Below are 23,200 nucleotides of genomic sequence, written 5' to 3' on the forward strand. Positions count from 1 at the left end.
TCCACACAGACAGAGACCCAGAGCCTTGATCGAACCTTGGACTTCGGCGCCGTGAGGCAGCCGTGCTAACCACTGCACCACCGTGCTACCCTGTCTTTGAATATTTTTAAGGCAGAGGTGGATAGATTATTGATAAGCAAGGGGGTGAAAGGTTATCGGGGCCAGCAGGAATGTAGAATTGTGTAAGGAGCAGACTCGAGAGGCCGACTCATAGTTTGTATGTAAGGAGGAGACTCGAGGGGCCAACTATTTTTTTCAGAGACCCCAAAATCTTTTTTACTGTTGTAATGATTTTCCAGAGACCCCGGCATGAATCTCACCAAGGCAGAAGGTAACATTTTAATTCATTGGAAGTCTACTGATGACCGTGATGGCATGCGCTGCGAGCCTGGACCGGATGCCAACTCTCCCGGATTGACTGACTGGACACTCCAGGGTTTTATTTTATTGATCTGTGGGGGTCACTGGCTGGACCAACATTTATTGCCCATCCCTAATTTCCCTTAAACTGACTGGCTTGCTCAGCCAATTGTCGATTGTTATAAAGACCCATCTGATTGACTCATGTCCTTCTCTATCCTTACCTGGTCTGGCCTACACATGCGATTCCAGCCAGCTGGTTGATCCTTAAAATGCCCTGAAATGCACTCAGTTCAAGGGCAATTAGGGCTGGGCAGTGAATGCTGGCCCAGCCAGCGACACCCACATCCCGTGAATGAACAAAAAAAATCTGCCATCCTTACCTGGTCTGGCTGACAGGATTCCAAACCACAGCAATGTGGTTGACTCTTTAAATGCCCTCAGAGATGGCCGAGCCAGCCACTCGGTTTAACGGAAATTAGGGATGGGCAATAAATGTTGGCCCAGTCAGTGACTCCCACAAATTAATAAAATAAAATCCTGGAGACTCCAGTCAGTCAATCCGGGTGAGTTGGCATCCGGGCCAGGCTCGCAGTGCATAATAATAATAATAATCACTTATTGTCACAAGTAGGCTTCAATGAAGTTACTGTGAAAAGCCCCTAGTCGGCACACTCTGGCGCCTGTTCGGGGAGGCTGGAACGGGAATTGAATGCGCGCTGCTGGTCTTGTTCTGCATTGCAAGCCAGCTGTCTTAGCCCACTGTGCTAAACCAGCCCCTTCCCCACGGCGCATTGTCCTCTGTAAAGATGGCAGCCGGTAACCCGGGCCTGTCACCGCTCAGCTCTCACTCTATTTGGTGCTGTTTTAGACGGGGCCGTTAATATTTTCCTCGGGAGTTGAAGCCTCCATGGGGTATTTATGAAGCCTCCCGGCTCACTCCGCAGCTTCTATTGCTCCCCGGCCACCCACCGGCTCAATCCTGAAAGCCGATCGATTGTTTCTTTCCCGCTCCTCGCACCGTCAGCGACAACCTGAACGGTGCATGCTCCAGTCACAGCCCCAACGGCGCAAGTTCCAGGCACAGCCCGAACGGCACATGTGCGAGGAGCTTCTGTCATGTGGACAGAGCACATTCCCAGCTGCTATGCATGTTGGGTAATAAACCCGCCACTGAAATGGATATTTCTGATATAAATTATGCTTTGCGAACTAATTACAATTAGTAACATTGGGCCAAGGGAACACCCAGAGCCCAAGAACAAATAAAGGAAGGTTGGCAGTTAGAAAGACAAATGCAATGTTCGCATTCATTTCAAGAGAGCTACAATACAAGATGAATGGGGATGAGAAACATATCAGACATGATCGAATGGCAGAGCAAACTCAAACACTCGATGGGCTGAATGGCCTAATTCTGCTTCTCTATCTTTTTTTTAATGAGGGAATCTCATAGAAACTTTGTAAAAAGATTGTTCGACTCCATCCCAGACCTGGATCCAGATCAATTGATTCTTGGAGGAGACTTCAATTGTGTTCTGGACCCTAAATGGACTGGTCCAAGCTGATTCAACCACAACAAAAACATGAAAAAGGAATGAAACCAGACGGACCACCCGGCATCGACCCAGGCACCAGAAACAACAACGGCAAACCCAGCAAAAGATTTTTAAAAACTGTTCCCATCAGTAGATTGTATAAGGATTACGGGACACAGATTTAAGATTGTGAACAAGATCTACAGGGGAGATAGGAGGTAAACATTTTACACAGTGAGTGATAATGATATGGAACTCAATGCTTACACACAAAGGTCGATAATCTCCAGATCCTTGTAACTGAAACAGTGGTGTTAGAATTTGATGTGAGGATTGGTTGTGAGTTTCCTGTCTGCGAATCCCTTTCTAAGCCCCTGTGAAAGAAGTTTACAAAGGCATCACTGTCAGTCCAGAAATGTAATTCAGGAAAGATAAATATTTCTCCTGGTTTGAATTTGCTGTGTGTAAATCCTCCCCTACTAATCCCCTGTAAAAGGAGTTTCCAAAATTAATCACCGTCAGTCCAGGATAGAAATTCACTACATTCTCCCCTCCTGCTTATGGGTCCAGGATGACCGCTCATGCCCCCCCCGCTGCACACTGACCCTCGTCATCAGCAGTCCCCTGATTTCAGGGTGGTGTTGACTCAGAGTTTCTACCCTGTGTCTTCATGTGGCTGAACAGAGCCGCAGAGCTTTGGACACATGGGACAGGATGTCTAATCTTTCTTTCTATCTCTGCCACCGCTTTGCATCATCAATAAGACATTGGGACTCAAAGACTAATCCAGTTTGATGGACAAGTTGTCTCCATTCTGAACAATGGGGAACAAACTCCTCCCACTCATTGAACAAACGCGCATGCGCCCTGATTCACATCCAATAAAGATGGTGACCGTTAACCCGAGCCGAACATGAGGAGCTGTAGCTCCGCTCGGTACAAACTGGGTCCCGTAAACTTTTCCAAGGATTGCAGCTTACAACAGCTTTACACAACGTTTCCGGCCACACCCGCGACCTCTCGCTCCCTCCACATTGTTAAACGTCCCTTACGAATTTCGGATCTGAAGAACACGCCCTTCTACTTAGCCATTACCCACACTGCGTATGCTTCAATCACAGCAGGCCACGCCCCTCATTCACTCCGATTGGTTGGAGGACCAGCCACTCCCGGTCAGTCCTCCAGTCCCACCCCTCCTATTCCTATTGGTCGTGAGCTGCCGTCAATCACCCGGGCATTGTGACGCTACCAGATGGTGAGAGCGGCCACAGGCTCAGGCTGACTCGCTGATTGTCCAATAATAACAGTGAGAGTCTCAGTGGGACAATCAGACAATAATAGTGGAGATGGGGCCCAGAGGAGAAACAGCAAAGGATTCACTCACTTTGAGAGTAACAAACACAGTGTCTGTTCCAATAAGTCAGGCTGCAGTGTGTGAGTGAACGCATCATTGGATCCAATGTAGAATCATAGAATCCCGACAGTGCTGAAGGAGGCCATTTGGCCCATCGACCCTCTGAAAGATCACCCTACCGTGGCCAATCGCCCACTCTAGCCCCGTAAACCCAACTAGGGACAATTTAGCACAGCCAATCCACCTAACCTGCTCATCTTTGGACTGTGGGAGGAAATCTTCGCAGCTACGGGAAGAATGTGCAAACGCCACACAGACAGTGACCCAAGGTCGGAATCAAACCCTGGTACCTGGTGCTTGAGGCAACAGTGCTAACTACCGAGCCACCCCCGTAACTCTGTCATGATTAGAGAATTCTAATTCTGGTGTACGTTCCTCTGTCACTATTATTATTGGACAATAACCTGCCTCTTATTCCAATTCTGGTGTGTGTTACTCTGTTACTGTTATCATTAGACAATAATAGGAGGGCAAGATGCAAGGTAGCAATGTTATTTTGAAAGTTTCTGTGTTACAATGAGTGTCACTGGGAGGTGTGATAAAATAGGAATGGAAACATCATGACAAAGAATGGCACGGTGGCAGTTGTTAGCACTGCTGCCTCACAGTGCTGAGGACCCAGGTTCGATCCCGGCCCCGGGTCACTGCCATGTCTCCGTGGGTCTCACCCACACAACCCAAGGATGTGCAGGCTAGGTGGATTGGCCACTCTTTTGAGGTCCACCAACAAAATAGAACAAAGGAAACAAACTTAGGGACAAAGCAAAAAGGGCCGCTCCAGTTAGGGGCACTGCCCGAATGTAACAAAGATCAGCAGAAACTCAAAAACATCTAATGGGAGTGCATTTAAAGGGGTCAATAAAGCACCCCAACCCCACCAGGCACAGAAGGCTTTGACGGTGCCCATGGACACCGCATGCTCCCTTTCTAGGGACACCAGCTGCGAATGTAGCCGCAGAAAGGGGCAAACAGTCTGGTCGGATGACCCCCTCGGTCGCCTGCTGCCTGGACCTATAAATGACGCGCTTCGCCAGGCCCAGAAGCAGGTTCACAAGGAGGTAAGTGGCGCTGGTTCGCAAGGTCTTCGGCCCAAGTAGGACTCAACAAAAACACAGTCCGTGCTCCCACCCTGGAACGACCACCCAATGGAATCCACCTCCTCCCTGCTGGTGTGTGGCGTCTTCAGTCCGGGAGGGGGCTCAGCAAACACACTATCCACTCGATCCCCCTGCCCAGAAACAAGCACACCGGATCAAATAAGGAAGGTTGTGTCCTTGCTGAAGGCAGATGTTATCAGTTGGGAGGACTGGGCCGGGCCCTCGGCCCAGCAAACAAGCAGTCCAAAGGGCTTTACTCCCACCTTGTTTTTGAAGTTGCCTCCTTGTTGTTGTCCTTCTCTTTCCTCTCCTTCGTTCTCTCACCTCCTTTCTCCAGGCAGCTCAGCAGCATCCAGCACTGGAAACAGGCGACAAACTGAGGAACAGCAGCAGCAACAGAGAGAGAGGGAGCAGGAACAGCAGCAGACAGAGAGAGAGCAGAAACAGCAGCGCGAGAGAGGGAGAGAGAGAGCAGCAGCCACTCTCCACCACAGCAACAACCTCACAACACCAAAGTCTGCACTGGGGGTGCGAGCTTCGGATTGGCCATGCTAAATTGCCCCTTAATTGGAAACAAATAATTGGGTACGATAAATTTATAAAAATAATAATAATACTCACAACTGTCACAATTTTGGTGTTTTCAAGTTTACAATCTCTTGCTGCAACCTTTGGCTGGAAAGATATCAGAAGCTTTGGAAGCATCTGTAAAAGGAAATTACAATGGTCAGAAATGTTAGTTGAGGTTAGAAATTAACATCAGACAAACATTTATCTTGGTTTTAGTTTACTGGGTGTAAGTGTTCCCCTAACCCCCGGTAAAAGGAGTTTCCAAAATCCATCACTCTTCGAGCTCAGGATAGAAGTTCCAAACATTCTTTCCCCTTGTTGCCAGTCCCAGGATTACTTAATGCGGGTTATACTTGCTTTGGTGGCAGTTCAATGAAATTTTACTAGTCTGATTCCTGGGATGGGGGAGTTTGTTTTATGGAGGAAGATTGAGCCTGTTTGGTCTGTACCCCATGGAGTTTAGAAGAATGAGAGGTGATCTTATTGAAACATCTAAGATTCTAAGGGGTTTTGATGAAAGAATACTTTCCCACATGGGGATTCAAGAATTAAGGGGACAGTTTAAAGATAAGAGTTCTCCAATTTGACACTGAGATAAGGAGAAATGTCTTCCCTCAGAGGGTCATCAGTCTGTGGATAAAAGCAAATTGCTGTGGATGCTGGAATCTGGAACAAAAACAGAAAATACTGGACAATCTCAGCGGGTCTGACAGTATCTGTGGGGAGAAAAGGGAGCTAATGTTTTGAGTCTGGATAACTCTTTGTCAAAACTGAGTTTGTGGAATTCTCTCCCAGAGAGCAATGGCGCTGGGTCACTGAATATACTCAAAGTTAAGTTAGTATTTTTTATCTACTGGGGAGTCAAAGGTTTTTTGGGGAAGGCAGGAAAATGTGATTAAGGGCACATTCGGATCAGCCATGCCTTTATTGAATGGCAGAAAGGGGCTATATGCTGCATGGCCTATTCCTGCTGCTAATGCTGATGTGATTATTCTTCTGTTCTTCGGATTGCCATACACACAGGGCAGTAGCACCCCCCCCCCCCCCCCCCCCCCGCCGCCGAGGGGTCTGTCAATCATCGAGTCAATGATTTTCTCTCTCCTGGTCACCGGGATCCTGAAGCACCGCCTCTGTTACGTCATCAGGGTGGCCGCTGCGCGAAACAAAGATGGCAGCCGTGAAACTGGGCCTGATACCGGATAAAAGCTCCGCAGCTGCAAATGCGGGATTTGCAGGGTCTTATTCCGGCCTTGTGAGCAGCAGGGGGTGTTTATGAAGCCTTCACTCCCTCCCCACCCCGGCTCCCGGCTCCATTCCTCCCTCCGCCTCACCGACTCTCACCGCCCCAAACAGCCGCTCCCGCATTCACAGACCTCCGAGCAAAGTGACACTGCGCATGCTCCAGAGACAGCCCAGCATTGCGTCTGCGCACTGGGCTCCTCGAGTGAATCGGGCAGATTCACAGCCGCAGGGAATGTTGAGTAAGAGCCGCACCATTGAAACTGCAACAGTAAAATAAAATAACTTGGTTACCAATTGATAAAAGTAATCAAACAAATTATTGTCAACGGGTATTCTGCTAATCTCCATTTCTCAAAATGATTAAATGCTGCTCTCCTGTGGAACAATGCAGAACGTAAAGTTTTTTTCCCCCAATCGGTCCTTCCTCTCTCCTCCCCAGAAGAGGCAAACTCTTATTGGGTTCAATTTCATAATCAGTAATTCTTCCATCTTCTTCCCTCTTGCTTGTCATACTGAATGTTCAGTGTTTTCTAAAATGATCCAGCACAGATGGAAGTCACCCGCACATCATATCTGTACTGACTTTGTACAAGAGCTACCACTTTTCCTGGTTAAATTCCACTTGCCACTGTTCTGCCCATATGACAAGCCCATCTGTATCATCCCGTAATTTAAGGCTTTTCCCCATGCTAGCTACCACACCAACAATTTTCCATCTGCAAACTTATTGATCATACCTCCTACCTTCACGTGTTTCAAATCCTCGATTTTATATATAATTACTGTTGGTGGCTGAAGATGCACCAGGATCTCCATCAGCACCTGAACCTGTGATTCCTTCCTGTCAGACAATTGAGAGCTATAATAACTCTGGGGAAACAATGATGAAAAAGCTGATGTTCTGATCAAGGCTAACAACTGGCCTTGCCTATCTCTGAATTTACTCCAGTCCTGTTCGTTCTCCACTTATTTAATAAGCATTGATCATAATGACTGGGAAGAGGTTGCTGCCAATCGGTCACTATCATGACAACCAGTGCATCAAACAGCATCATTAGAGTGGCACGGTAGCACAGTGGTTAGCACTGTTGCTTCACAACACCAGGGTCCCGGGTTTGATTCCCGCTTGGGTCACTGCCGTCTGCAGAGTCTGCACGTTTTCCCCGAAAGACGTGCTTGTTAGGTGAATTGAACATTCATCTGAACAGGTGCCGGAGTGTGGTGACTAGGGGATTTTCACAGTAACTTCATTGCAGTGTTAATGTATGCCTACTTATGACAAATATTTTTTTTTAGTGATGTTCTTGTAAAATATTGACCCGTTATATTTTCTTTGATAATTTACGTTCGTAAAGAATGCGTCAGTCAGTTAGGATTGTCAATGAGGATTAATCAGCATTTTATAATTGAAGATGTTAATCAAGGAAGCGATCAGACTCTATATTGTACAGTTTTCTTTACAAAAACAACTTAGGTCTGATGTAAAAATTCATAATTTTATTGTCCACCAGTTTCTTTGGGAGTTCTTAAATCGAAGGATAAGATCACAGATGATACTTTTAAAAAGGGACCCTGCCATCACAAAAACCAACGTATATCTTAAAGATTAAACTCCAGCCAGTTAACGTTAGGAGGAAAGTAAATAATAATAATCTTTATTGTCACACGGTTGCTTACATTAACATTGCAATGAAGTTACTGTGAAATGCCCCTCGTTGCCACATTTTGGCACCTGTTCAGGTACACTGAGTGAGCTTTGTGCAGGTGAAGGAGACAGACCCTGAGTGAGTGAGACACATCCAGAGTGGGAATTGGAACTTGGTAATTTGGTGCAGTGAGGTAATTCGCTCCAGAGTAGAAGGTCTTTTTATCTCCTGTTTTGTTCTCTCACTTTCTTCTGGCCTGCAATTTTTAATCTGCAGGGAGAGAATCAGAGAGCATCTGAGATCCTGGGAAGGTAAGTCACTTTTATTCATTTTTATTTCTATTACCTTTTCAAATTGTGTGTGTGTGTGTGGCGGGGGGGGGGGGGGGGGGGGTTACTGAAGTGACATCACAGTAAAGCTGTGACCCGATTGGCTGATTGGGAATTTACACTAAATTTAAAAATTAGGCATTGTTAAACTAATTAAACATAATTACTTAATGACTTAATTACAGTTTAGAGGGGTATATAAACCAGAGATCGGAGAGTACTGTATTTAGTAGAAATCTACTGCAATCTACTGAAACATATAGTGAACAGTCACTTAAAAAAAATTTAAATTGAATTTACTAATTAATTGATGCAATGTGAATTAGAGGGGTGCAGTACTCTGTGAGATGTGGCAGGTCCAGGAAGCATCCAGCGTCCCGGATGGCTTCATCTGAAGAAAGTGCACCCAACTAGAGCTCCTCACAGACCGAATGGTTCGGTTGGAGCAGCAGTTGGATGCACTTAGGAGCATGCAGGTGGTGGAAAGCGTCATAGATAGCAGTTATATAAATGTGGTCACACCCAATGTGCAGGCAGAGAAATGGGTGACCACCAGAAAGGGCAGGCAGTCAGTGCAGGAATCCCCTGTGGTTGTCCCCATCTCGAATAGGTATACCCCTTTGGATACTGTCGGGTGGATAGCCGATCAGGCGAAAACAACAGCAGCCAGAGCAGTGGCACCACGGCTGGCTCGGATGTTCAGCAGGGATGGTCAAAGGCGCAGAAGAGCAATAGTCATAGGGGATTCTGTAGTCAGGGGGGGGCGCAGCTCTTACATTCATGCCCCCCCGTTAATAAATGCTAACACACCTTCTTCACGGCTCTATCCACTTGAGTGACAACCTTCAGAGATCTGTGGACATGGACCCCATGATCTCTCTCTTCCTCCACATTCTTCAGAACACTGCCGTTGACCCTGTAATCCGCATTCAAATTTTTTCTACAAAAATGAATCACCTCGCACTTATCAGGGTTAAACTCCATCTGCCATTTTTCGGTCCAGCTCTGAATCCTATCAATGTCTCTTTGCAGCCTACAACAACCCTCCACCTCATCCACTACTCCACCAATCTTGGTGTCATCAGCAAACTTACTGACCCATCCTTCAGCCCCCCTCCTCCAAGTCATTGATAAAAATCACAAATAGCAGAGGACCCAGCACTGATCCCTGTGGTGCACCGCTGTTAACCGGTCTCCAGTCTGAAAATTTTCCATCCACCACCACACTCTGTCTTCTATGTGATAGCCAGTTACTTATCCAATTGGCCAAATTTCCCTCTATCCCACACCTCCTTACTTTCTTCATGAGCCGACCATGGGGAACCTTATCAAACGCCTTACATAAATCCATGTATACAACATCAACTGCTCTACCTTCATCCAGCACACTTAGTTACCTCCTCAAATATTCAATCAAATTTGTGAGGCAAGACTTACCTTTCACGAATCCGTGTTGACTATCCCGGAATAAGCTGCATCTTTCCAAATGGTCGTAAATCCTATCCTTCAGGACCTTTTCCATTAACTTACCGACCACTGGAGTAAGGACTAACTGGCCTAATAATTACCACAGTCATTCCTATTCCCTTTCTTGAACAGAGGAACAGCATTCACCACTCTCCAGTCCTCTGGCACTATCCCCGTGGACAGAGGACCCAAAGATCAAAGCGAAAGGCTCTGCAATCTCATCTCTTGCCTCCCAAAGAATCCTTGGATATATCCCATCTGGCCAGGGGACATGTGGACCCTCAGGTTTTTCAAAACTGCTGATACATCCTTCCTCAGAACATCTACCTCCTCCAGCCTACCCACCTGTATCACACTCTCATCTTCAAAAACATGGCCCGTGTCCTTGGTGAACACTGAAGAAAAGTATTCATTCAATGCCTCTCCTATTTCTTCTGACTCCATGTACAATATCCCACTACTGTCCTTGTCCGGCCCTACCCTCACCCTGGTCATTCTTTTATTTCTCACGTAAGAGTAAAAAGCCTTGGGGTTTTCCTTGATCCGACCCGCCAAGGACTTCTCATGCCCCCTCCAAGCTCTCCTAAGCCCTTTTTTTTAGCTCATTCCTTGCTACCTTGCAACCCTCAAGCGACCCAACTGAACCTTGTTTTCTCATCCTTACATACTCTTCCTTTTTCCACTTGACAAGACATTCAACCTCTTTTGTGAACCATGGTTCCCTCACACGGCCATTTGGTCCCTGCCTGACAGGGACATACCTAGCAAGGACATGCAGTATTTGTTCCTTGAACAAGCTCCACTTTCATTTGTGCCTTTCCCTGACAGTTTCTGTTCCCATCTTATGCTCCCTAATTCTTGCGCATCATAATTACCCCTCCCCCAATTATAAACCTTGCTCTGCTGTATGGCCCTATCCCTCTCCAGTACAAAAGTGAAAGACACCGAATTGTGGTCACTATCTACAAAGTGCTTTCCCACAAACAAATCTAACACTTGGCCCAGTTCATTACCTAGTACTAAATCCAACATGGCCCCCCTCTTGCCAGCCTATCCACATATTGTGTCAGGAAACCCTTCTGAACACACTACAAAAACTGCCCGATTCGAACTGTTCGACCTATAGAGGTTCCAATCAATATTTGGAAAGTTAAAGTCACCCGTGACAACTACCCTGAGATCTCCACGCCTATCCATAATCTGTTTTGCAATTTCTTCCTCCACATCTCTATTACTATTTGGGGGCCTATAGAAAACTCCTAACAATGTGACCGCTCCTTTCCTATTTCTAACTTCGGCCCAGATTACCTCAGTAGGCAGATCCCCTTTGAACTGCCTTTCTGCAGCCGTTAAACTAACCTTGATTAACAATGCTACTCCTCCACCTCTTTTACTGCCTTCCCTACTCTTACTGAAACATCTATACCCTGGAACTTCCAACACCCATTCCTGTCCCTGTTCTAACCATGTCTTCGTAAGAGTCACAACATCGTAGTCCCAAGTACCAATCCACGCTCCAAGTTCACCTACCTTATTCCGGATGCTCCGGGCATTGAAGTAGACACACTTCAACCCACACCTTTCTGTCTGCCAGTACACTCCTGTGACCTTGATACCCTCCTCAGTACCTCAATACTCTCAACACTGGCTTCTGGACTACAGCTCATTTTCCCAGCCCCCTGACAAATTAGTTTAAACCCCCCCGAAGAGCAGTAGCTAATTTTCCTCCAGGATATTGGTGCCCCTCTGGTTCAGGTGCAAACCATCCTGTCTGTACAGGTCCCACCTTCCCCAGAATGTGCTCCAATTATCCACGTACCTAAAACCCTCCCTCCTACACGTCCATGCAGCCATGTGTCTATCTGCACTCTCTCCCTGTTCCTCACCCTCACTAGCACGTGGCACCGGCAACAAACCAGAGATGACAACATGGTTTGTCCTGGCTCTCAGTTTCCACCCGAGCTCCCTAAATTCCTGTTTTAAATCCCATCCCTTCTCTTACCTATGTCGTTGGTACCGATGTGTACCACAACTTGTGACTGTTCCCCCTCCCCTTAAGGATTCTGAAAACACGGTCCGAGACGTCACGGACCCTGGCACTCGCGAGGCAACATACCATCCGTGAGTCACTTTCGCTGACACAGAACCATCCATCTGTCCCTCTAACTATCGAGTCCCCAACAAATCTTGCTCTCCTGCTCTCCCTCCTTCCCTTCTGAGCCACTGGGACGGACACAGTGCTGGAGATCTGTTTACCGTGGCTTACCCCTGGTAGGTCGTCCCCGTCAACAGTATCCAAAACGGTTATACTTGTTACTGAGGGGAACGACCACAGAGAATCCCTGCACTGACTGCTTCCTCCAGCCCTCTCACCATCACCCATCTATCTTGATTCTTTGGACAATCTGGACAAACGTGAGGTGATGCATTTTGGAAGGTCTAATGCAGGTAGGGAATATACTGTGAATGGTAGAACCCTCAAGAGTATTGAAAGTCAGAGAGATCTAGGTGTACAGGTCCACAGGTCACTGAAATGGGCAACACAGGTGGAGAAGGTAGTCAATAAGGCATACGGCATGCTTGCCTTCATTGGCCGGGGCGTTGAGCATAAGAATTGACAAGTCATGTTGCAGCTGTATAGAACCTTAGTTAGGTCACACTTGGAGTATAGTGTTCAATTCTGGTCGTCACACTACCAGAAGGATGTGGAGGCTGTGGAGAGGGTGCAGAAGAGATTTACCAGGATGTTGCCTGGTATGGAGGGCATTAGATATGAGGAGCTGTTGAATAACTTGGTTTATTCTCACTGGAATGACGGAGGTTGAGGGGTGACCTGATAGAGGTCTACAAAATTATGAGGGGCATAGACAGAGTGGATAGTCAGAGGCTTTTCCCCAGAGTAGAGGGGTCAATTACTAGGGGACATAGGTTTAAGGTGTGAGGGGCAAGGTTTAGAGGAGATGTTCGAGGCAAGTTTTTTTTTACACAGAATGTAGTGGGTGCCTGGAACTCGCTGCCGGAGGAGGTGGTGGAAGCAGTGACATTGTGACATTTCAGGGACATCTTGACAAATACATGAATAGGATGGGAATAGAGGGATACGGACCCAGGAAGTGTAGAAGATTTTAGTTTAGATGGGCAGCATGGTTGGCACGGGCTTGGAGGGTCGAATGGCCTGTTCCTGTGCTATACTTTTCTTTGTTCTTAATCAGAATGTTCAAAGTGCCCAAAAGCACGTCTTTCGGGACTTGTGGGAGGAAACCGGAGCACCCGGAGGAAACCCACACAGACACAGGGAGAACGTGCAGACTCCGCACAGACAGTGACCCAAGCCAGGAATCAAACCTGGGATCCTGGCCCTGTGAAGCATTAAGGAGCATTGAGGGAGCATTAAGGTTCAGACAGGATATCACCTGGAATGATGGAGAAATAACAGAAATATTAAATAATTACTTTGCATCATTGTTTCCCAGAGAGGATAGAACAGGTCATCTGGACGTTGAATGATGAGGGTGCTTATTGATGACACTAATCAAACTCAAAGGGGATAAAGTCCCTGATCTGACTGGATTACATCCACGTATTTTAAAAGATTCTCGGGGAGAGACATACTGCTCATATTTAATAATTCATGAAAAATGTTGAGTTCTAAAAGACTGGCAGCTCCGTAATGTAATTCCTATATTTGAAATGGTGGACAGAACATGCCCAGGAAATTATGAAACAATTAGTTTCACATCGGTAAATAATCGAATCCTGAGTAAAGGAGGGAACTTCTAAAATCTGGAAAGATAAACGTAACAATGAATAGTCAATATGTATTTCAAATGCGGAAATCTTTTCTGACCAAAGTTATGTGTCTTGCTGCTTGTGCGTGTGCTGCTTATCATTAGGTGTCAGCAACCTTCCTCTCCAATGTGGTTCCTGAGAATTCCATTGAGTGATCTGAATGGTACGATTAGAGTCAGAGAGTTTTTCCAGGAGAGAAAGAGGCCCTTTGACCATTGTGTCTCCACCAGCCATCAAGCACCTATTTACTCCAATCCCATTTTCCAGCACTTAGTCCGTAGCCTTCCATGCAATAGCATTTCAAATGCTCATCTAAATACTTCTTAAATGTTGTGAATTTACATTCTTTGCCACACTTTCAGGCAGTGAGTTCCAGATTCCCAACACCCTCTGGGTGAAAAAGTTTTTCTTCGCATCTCCTGTAAACCTCCCGCCATTACCTGAAATCTATGCCTCTGCTTATTGACCCCTCCGGTAAGGGGATCGTTTCCTTCTATGCCCACTGGTTATTGACCCCTCCGCTAAGGGGAAAGGTTCATAGAACATAGAACAGTACAGCACAGAACAGGCCCTTCGGCCCTCGATGTTGTGCCGAGCAATGATCACCCTACTTTAACCCGTATACCCAACAATCCCCCCATTAACCTTACACTACGGGCAATTTAGCATGGCCAATCCACCTAACCCACATCTTTGGACTGTGGGAGGAAACCGGAGCACCCGGAGGAAACCCACGCACACACGGGGAGGACGTGCAGACTCCACACAGACAGTGACCCAGCGGGAATCGAACCTGGGACCTGGAGCTGTGAAGCATTGATGCTAACCACCATGCTACCGTGAGGCCCCGTGAGTTCCTTCCTATTCACCCCATCTATTGACCACTAATTCACTCAATCATTTTACATACCTCAATCAGGTCCCCCTCAGCCTTCTCTGCTCCAAGGAAAACAACCCCAGCCTATCCAGTCTCTCTCGTTAGCTGAAATATCCAGCCCAGGCCATCCTGGTGAATCTACTCTGCATTTTCTCGAGTGCAATCACTTCCTTCCAGAACTGTACACACTACTCCAGCTGTGGTCTCACCAGCATTTTATGTAACTCCATCATAACCTCCCTGGCGCCGGAATGTGGCGACTAGGGGCTTTTCACAGTAACTTCATTGAAGCCTACTCTGACAATAAGCGATTTTCATTTTATTAAAGGCAAGCATTCCATATTCCTTTTTAACCCCCTATCTACCTGGCATCCTGTCTCAAGGACCTATGGATATGCCCACCAAGGCCCCTCTACATTTCATCGGGTCCTATCATTTTTTAAAATAAATTTAGATTAGCCAATTATGTTTTCCAATTAAGGGGCAATTTAGCGTGGCCAATCCACCTACTCTGCACATTTTTGGGTTGTGGGGGCGAAACCCACGCAGACACGGGGAGAACGGTAGCATAGTGGTTAGCATCAATGCTTCACAGCTCCAGGGTCCCAGGTTCGGTTCCCGGCTGGGTCACTGTCTGTGCGGAGTCTGCACGTCCCCCTGTGTGCGTGGGTTTCCTCCGGGTGCTCCGGTTTCCTCCCACAGTCCAAAGATGTGCGGGTTAGGTGATTGGCCATGCTAAATTGCCCGTAGTGTCCTAAAAAGTAAGGTTAAGGGGGAGTTGTTGGGTTAGGGTATAGGGTGGATACGTGAGTTTGAGTAGGGTGATCATTGCTCGGCACAACATCGAGGGCCGAAGGGCCTGTTCTGTGCTGTACTGTTCTAAATCTAAATCTAAACGTGCAAACTCCACACGGACAGTGACCAGAGCCGGGATCAAACCTGGGACCGCAGCGCCGTGAGGCGGTTGTGCTAACCACTAGGCCACCATCGGGTCCTACCATTGATGATTTATTCCCTTGCCTGCAGATTCTTTATCCAGCGTGAAACCACAGGCTGACCGTGTGCTGTGTAAAACCTGACATTCCACAGGCCCCATTTTCCTGGAACAACATGAAGAAATCTGCTGCTTTCCAGATCCCTTCATTTCCTCTCATCTGTTTAAAGCCACAAACAGAAAGGTCCAGTTTTCTTCTGGAATTTGAGACAAATCAGCTTCAAAATGATACAGAATTTCAGCCATTGAGAGATCCGAGCTCAGCCCCGCCCCTCATTCACTCTGATTGGCTGGAGGACCAGCCACTCCCGCTCGGTCCTTCAGTCCCGCCCACTATTCCAATTGGCCTGGATCTGCCGTCAATCACTCCCTGGAAATGGTCGATTGGAGCATGCGCAGTGCCAGGAGCAGCTCCAGTTGACGCGGAGGTTCGGAAATTGTCCGTCGATCTGATACCGCCGGGTAAGTCATGAGGGAGGGATGGAGCCGGCAGATGGGTCGGGCGGCTTCATAAAAACCCCGTGCAGACCCCGATCCCCGAATCTGAAGCTCGGATACGGCAGTTGAACCGGCGAAAGCCTCTCGGGTTTTTCCCTGAGACAGGCCCGGGTGGCCGGACGCTGCGGAAGGAGCAAGAGCTCCGGCTTTGCTCCGCCTCCCATTCACTCTGATTGGCTGGAGGACCAGCTGCAATCGTTCGGTGTTCCAGCCCCGCCCCTCTTCCTATTGGTCCGAACCCGCCGTCAATCAGTCCCCGGGCATTGTGAGCTGGAGCAAACCCGTCACCATCATTGTCAGCTCCCTGGTTTGCAGGAAACTGGGAGTGGAGGAAAGAGATGGTGAGATGGGGTTGGATTTCAGCCCAGGGAGGAGGGGTGTGTGGGATGGGGATTTACAGCTTTGGGGGAACAAGAGAGAAAAAATGTTCCGGAGAAACTAGAATTGCCTGTTCAGAATTTCTATCCTGGACTGACAGTGATGGCTTTTGTAAACTCCTTTTACAGGGGATTAGAATTGGATAATTTGCACACAACAAACTGAACCCAACAGAAAGGTTTGTCTCTTTGCGAATTCTATCCTGCATTGACAGTGATGACTTTTGTAACATGAGAGCTTACAGCTCTCAGGAAAGATTAAATGGAGTGGGGTCCTTTTTCTAATGACAACAACATTGAAGCCTACTCGTGACAATAAGCAATTTTCATTTCAAATACAAGACAGTTATGAATAAATCCAAGGGACAATACAGACATAATTATGGTTAGGTTCATAATGTGCAACTCATTACCATGGAAATGAGTTGAGGAAAGTGCTGAGATGTTTTCAAAAGGAAACGGGACAAGCACATGAGAGAAAATGGAATCGAAAAATCAGCTGAGATTTGATAGGTGTGACAGTCGGCGATGTGGGCCGAGTATTGACAGCAGCAGAATCTGTGACAGAATGGCCTGTTTGTGTCTTATATATTCAATATTTCAATGTAATCTCCTTTTACAGAATATTTGCAGATGCAAACATCATGTCACGATCTGACAGAGTCACTTGATTCATCAGGACCGGCCTTTCAACGTGGAAGGAGAAATATTTGTCTGTTTTGTCTTTGGGAAAATATTTTTAAAATCACTGTGATTGGAAAAGCACCGAGACACAGACATCTAAGTAATTTTCCACAGTTAGCTGGAACTGAGCTTCAACCAATCACACAGCATGAAACTAAATTGCAACATTTACATCAGGGGGACACCGTACTCAGGCTTCAACTGATGATCCAAGCTGGAGAGACATAAGGAAATTCGCACCAAAGGAATCAAGAGCAGCAATAGGACATTCAGCCCCGTGCCTGTTCCACCATTTAATAACATCACGGGTGATCTGATAGTGACCTCAAATCTGCATCCCGCCTACACCTGATAACTTGTCGATAACCATGGAGAAACCGTGGAAATGTGGGGACTGTGGGATGGGATTCAATTACCCGTCCAAATTGGAAACTCATCAACGTATTCATACTGGGGAAATGCCATTCACCTGCTCCCTGTGTGGGAAGGGATTCACGAGGTCATCATACCTCCTGACACACCAACTTGTTCATACTGATCAGAGGCCGTTTAAATGTGCTGACTGTGGAAAGAGCTTTAAACGCAGAAATGATTTACTGACACATCAACGTATTCACACTGGGGAGAGGCCATTCATCTGCTCTGTGTGTGGGAAGGGATTCACTCTGTCATCCCACCGCCTGTCACACCAACTTGTTCATACTGATCAGAGACCTTTTAAATGTGCTGACTGTGAGAAGAGCTTTAAAAGTAGAAATAGTTTACTGTTACATCAACGCACTCACACCGGGGAGAGGCCATTCACCTGTCTGAAATGTGGGAAGGGATTTAATGCTTCGTCAAACCTCCGGGCTCACCGTCAGGTTCACTCTGACCAGAGACCGTTTAAATGTGCTGACTGTGAGAAGAGCTTTAAAAGCAGAGAGGTTTTACTGATACATCAGCGCAATCACACTGGGGAGAGGCCATTCACCTGCTCTGTGTGTGGGAAGGGATTCACTTGTTCATCCCAGCTTCTGAGACACCAGCAAGTCACACTGGGCAGAGGCCGTACTCTTGCCCGTGTGTGACAAGAAATTCACTCGGTCATCCTACCTGATACACACCAACTTGTTCACACTGATCAGAAACCTTTTAAATGTTCCAACTGTGAAAAGAGATTTAAAAGTAAACCAAATCTGCTGAAACACCAGCGAGTTCACACTGAAACAGAATCATAGAATTTACAGTGCAGAAGGAGGGCATTCAGCCCATCGAGTGCACCGACCCTTGGAAAGAGCAACTTACTTCAGCCCATACCTCCAACCTAACCCATAACCCCACCTCACGTTTTTGGACACTAAGGGCAATTTAGCATGGCCAATCCACCTAATCTACACATTCTTGGTCCTGTGGGAGGAAACTGGAGGACCCGGAGGAAAGCCACGCAGACATGGGACGAACGTGCAAACTCCGCACAGACAGTAAGCCAAGCTGTGAATTTTGGGGCCCTGGAGTTTTGAAGCAACAGTGCTACCCACTGTGCTACCGTGCGGCTTACACGTGGGAGTGGTACTGGGGAGAGGCTGTTCAACTGCTCCGTGCATGGGAGGAGATTCACTCAGTCAAATAACCTGCACAGACATCAGCAAGTTCACAGGCAACAGCAGGGTTTGGATTCAGCTGTTGTTGCTGCTGTTAGTCACACCCAGGACTGAATGATGCCTGGACGTCAGTTTCCTGTGGGGCTCCATAGTTTCCGGTATATATCAATGATTTAGACTGAAATGTATGCACCAGGATTATACGAAAGTTGCTGATGTGTTTTAGACAATGAGGGAGAAAGCCATGGACTGGGTCGGATGGACAGAAAAGTGGTGAAAAAATGAGAGGTTAGGAACACACTTAAGTTAACTCCCGATAAAAATAAGGTCATTTCAGGATAATGGAAAAAACTGATTGGTGGGGAAGCTACAATTAATCCTTTTTAAAAAAAAAAAAGAAATTCAGAGTATCCACTTATTATTTATTTTTTTCCAATTAAGGGGCAGTTAAGCCTGGCCAATCCACGTCACCTGCACATCTTTGGGTTGTGGGGGTGAAACCCATGCAGACACGTGGAGAATGTGCAACCTCCACACGGACAGTGACCCAGGTCCTCAGCGCTGTAGTCCCACTTCCCCTGCTCCACGTGCTGCCCTAGCTACAAATAATTCTAATAACTTTATTGAACAGTTCTCAAATGGAAAGGCACTTGACCACATTAAAGATAAGGATCTGCAAGCGACGTTTGATCTAGCAAGTCATATTTAGGGCAAGATTATAAACAGAGGGCATTATTTAAAGTGATTAGAAAAAGAAGCAATGCTGAGCAAGGCTAGGAGAGTGGGCAAATAAGTAGCAGATGGAATACAATATGGAAAAGTGTGCGATTATGCAGTTTGGAAGGAGAAATGGAGGCATAGACTTTTTCTAAATGGGAAAATGCTGAGGAAATCACAAGCACAAAGGGACTTGGGAGTCCTAGTTCAAGATTCTCTTGAGGTTAACGTGCAGGTGCACTGTCGCCTCACAGCGCCGAGGTCCCAGGTTCAATCCCAGCTCTGGGTCACTGTCCGTGTGGAGTTTGCACATTTCCCCGTGTTTGCATGGGTTTCGCCCCCATAACCGAAAGATGTGCAGGGTAGGTGGATTGGCCACGCTAAATTGCCCCTTAATTGGAAAAAATGAATTGGGTACTCTAAAAAATTTTTTAATGTTTTAAAAAAAGGTTAACGTGCAGGTTCAGTCGGCAGTTAGGAAGGCAAATGCAATGTATTCATGTCAAGAGGGCTAGAATACAAGACCAGGGATGTACTTCTGAGGCTATATAATGCTCTAATCAGACCCCATTTGGAGTATTATGAGCAGTTTTGGGCCCCGTATCTAAGGAAGGATGTGTTGGCTTTGGAAAGGGTCCAGAGGAGGTTTGCCAGAATGATCCCTGGAATGAAGAGCTTGTCATATGAGGAACGGTTGTGGACTCTGGGTCTGTACCCGTTGGAGTTTAGAAGTATATGGGGGAATCTTATTAAAACACATGAGGAGGAATTTCTTCAGCCGGAGGGTGGTGATTCTGGAAGTTTTTGCCACAGAATGCCGTGGAGGCCAAATCACTGAGTGTCTTTAAGATAGAGATAGATAGGTTCTTGATTAATCGGGGTATGGGGAGAAGGCAGGAGAATGGAGATGAGAAAATATCAGCCATGATTGAATGGCGGAGCAGATTCGATGGGCCGAGTGGCCTAATTCTGCTCCTATGTCTTATGATGTGAAGAAAAACATTCTGTGCTGCATGTGGGATCATGAATGCACTGCTCGAAAATGTGGTGGAGGCAGATTCAATTGCCTTGAAAAGAGAATTGGACAACTATCTGTTACTGTCAGATCAGCTATGACCTTATTAAATGGGAGCAGACTGGGCTGAATAGCCAACTCCAGCTCCTTGCTCAAATGTTTGAATCTCTTGAGGAGAAAAATATCTGCAGAGTTCAGGGCCAATGACAGGGGATTGTGACTGTTGCAGAAAGTTGGCACAGATACAATTTGTTGAGTGCCTTTGTTTTGTGCTGTCACCTTTCTATGCCACTGTGTTATGAGGGAAATGCAGTGCATCAATGCAAGAGAGGCAGATTGCTCCCTCGATTTGGATTGGATTTGTTTATTGTCACATGTACCAAGGTACAGTGAAAAGTATTATTCTGTGAGCAGCTCAGATCATTTTGTCCATGAAAAGAAAGTAAACTAAAAGAAAATACATAATAGGGCAACACAAGGTACACAATAGACAAAGGCATTGAGTGAAGCATACAGGAGTGTAGTATTAATCAGATCAGTCCATAAGAGGGTCGTTTAGGAGTCGGGTAACAGCGGGGGAGGCTGTTTTCAATCTGTTCGTGCGTGTTCTCAGACTTTTTTATCTCCAGGCCGATGGAAGAATTTGGAAGAGTGAGTAAGCTGGGTGGGAGGGGTCTTTAATTATGCAGCCCGCTTTCCCCAGGCAGGGAGGTGTAGATAGAGTCAATGGATGGGAGGCAGGTCTGTGTGATGGACTAGGCTGCGTTCACTACTCTCAGAAGTTTCTTGCAGTCTTGGGCCGAGCAGTTGCCATACCAGGCTGTGATGCAGTCAGATAGGATGCTTTCTATGGTGCATCTGTAAAAATTGGTAAGAGTCAGTGTGGACATGCCAAATTTCCTCAGTTCCTGAAGAAGTATCGGCGCTGTTGTGCTTTCTTGGTGGTAGCGTCGATGTGCATGGACCAGGACAGATTTTTGGTGATGGAAACCCTGTGTCCCAGTGCAGGAGAGGCTGGTTGTTGGGCAGTGTGAGCTGAACATACATGGCTGGATAAAGATGAAGGCAGATGTCAAGACCCTTGGAGTGAAAACAGGTCTGGAGGGAGTGGGTCAAAAAACCTGGGGAGTTGCATTTTGCATGAATCGTGAGTGTGACCCAGTCACAATTATGAACAGTAAACAAACCTATCACTGGTTTGATGAGATGATTTACCTGTCCAGGTGTTGTAAATACTATACATACTGTAGATCAGCCTGCTTGCTGTCCATGTCTAAGTGATATCTTATCAGAATAATGTGCTTCTGTATTAAATAAAGTATCCAAACCTCTCATTGTGCTTCGTGCCCAGCATCTTGCCTAACTGTGGATCTTCTGTTTTGCTAACTGGGAAATAGAATCTTCCTGTTTACTAATTGCCCTATGGGGCTGTGTTACCCAGAATCCCCCGTGCTGCAGAATTCTATCAGTGAGTGTACGAGGCCAGTGCGCATGCAGGTGGTGTGTGCTCTGAGCGTGCTCAGTGTCAGTCATGGTGAGAGAGTGAGGAGGAGTTGGGTTGAACACAACAGTGAGCTGTACCCCTGTGAGACGGGCATCTCCCAGTCTCTGTTTGACTCTCCTGCAGCTTCCTGTCATGGTTGAGTTGGACAAGGAACCCTCATCATTTGAGCTGGAAAAGACCAGTGATTGCTGAGCAAGCAGAGAGGTGCCGGGCAAGGATGGAATTCCAGCTGAACTGCTCACACACAGAAAGTCCCATCGACTGTCACACCTTCCTGCCCTCCCCTTTTGGGCTGTGAGACTGGTCCATGGAACATGTGTGATGCATAAAAACAGCAGTGACAGAGGAGACAGCATCAACTACAGGGACATCTCACTCCTTAGAGTCAGGGGAAGACCTTCACTTGGGTGATGTTTAAAAGATTCATCTACTTGCAGACTGAGTTTATCCAGAAGCACAGTGCGGTTTCTGTGCTGACAGATCTACAGTGAACATGATCTTCTCCACACACCAGCTACAAGGGAAGAGAACAATTGGGATTTGATCTAAAGTGTCAGTGCTGAGAAAGTGAAATGTTCTAATTCTGAGTGAAAGTAAACCTTTGTGTGAATCACAATTTACTGGGACAATTGGAAAAGGCACCAAAATGTTTCAATCTCTGAAGATAAATTTCAGCCTTGAAGTTATGTTTCGGAGCTCACAAGCTGTGGGAAGCTTTGTAAATGTTTCCTCTTCCCTTTGAAAAAATGAAATGAAAATCGTTTATTGTCACGAGTAGGCTTCAAATGAAGTTACTGTGAAAAGCCCCTAGTCGCCACATTCCAGCGCCTGTTGGGGAGGCTGTTATGGGAATCGATCCGTGCTGCTGGCTTGCCTTGGTCTGCTTTCAAAGCCAGCGATTTAGCCCAGTGAGCTAAACAGCCCCTTTTGTAAACAAGCAGAGAAGTTAACCCTTTCCCCTGACAGCATGGCAACAAATTGAAAGAAAGACTTTGACTTTTAAAGATTTGGCTTCACCCATTTGTTGCGGGCGGGATGGAAATTTGCCGGAACATTTTTTTGATAATCCTAATCTTTATTGTCACAAGTAGTCTTACATTAACACTGCAATAAGTTACAGTGAAAGGCCCCCAGTCAGCACATTCCGGAGCCTGTTCAGGTACACAGAGGGAGAATTCAGAATTGTCATGTGAGAGTACCTTTAAGAATGGGTGTTTATCAAATAGCTGCAGGAAGACAGACAGCCCAGCTCCACCCACACTCTGATATCACTGCAGCTATTTGAGTTTGCACATTCTCCCAGTCCTGTTGAATTAATCTCGCATTTTCTGTTTTTACTCCATGTGACACACCTTTTTAATCCACTAGTTATATTTATTAAACCACTGTACCATCAACTGCCAGGAGCAGTGTGTTGATGTTTCAGCTCTTCCAGCCTTGGGTGACTGTGTGGAGTTTGCACAATCTCCCCGTGTCTGTGAGGGTTCCCATCAGGTGCT

Source organism: Scyliorhinus canicula, unplaced genomic scaffold (genome assembly GCF_902713615.1).
Source record: "Scyliorhinus canicula unplaced genomic scaffold, sScyCan1.1, whole genome shotgun sequence".
In the NCBI taxonomy this organism is placed as follows: domain Eukaryota; kingdom Metazoa; phylum Chordata; class Chondrichthyes; order Carcharhiniformes; family Scyliorhinidae; genus Scyliorhinus; species Scyliorhinus canicula.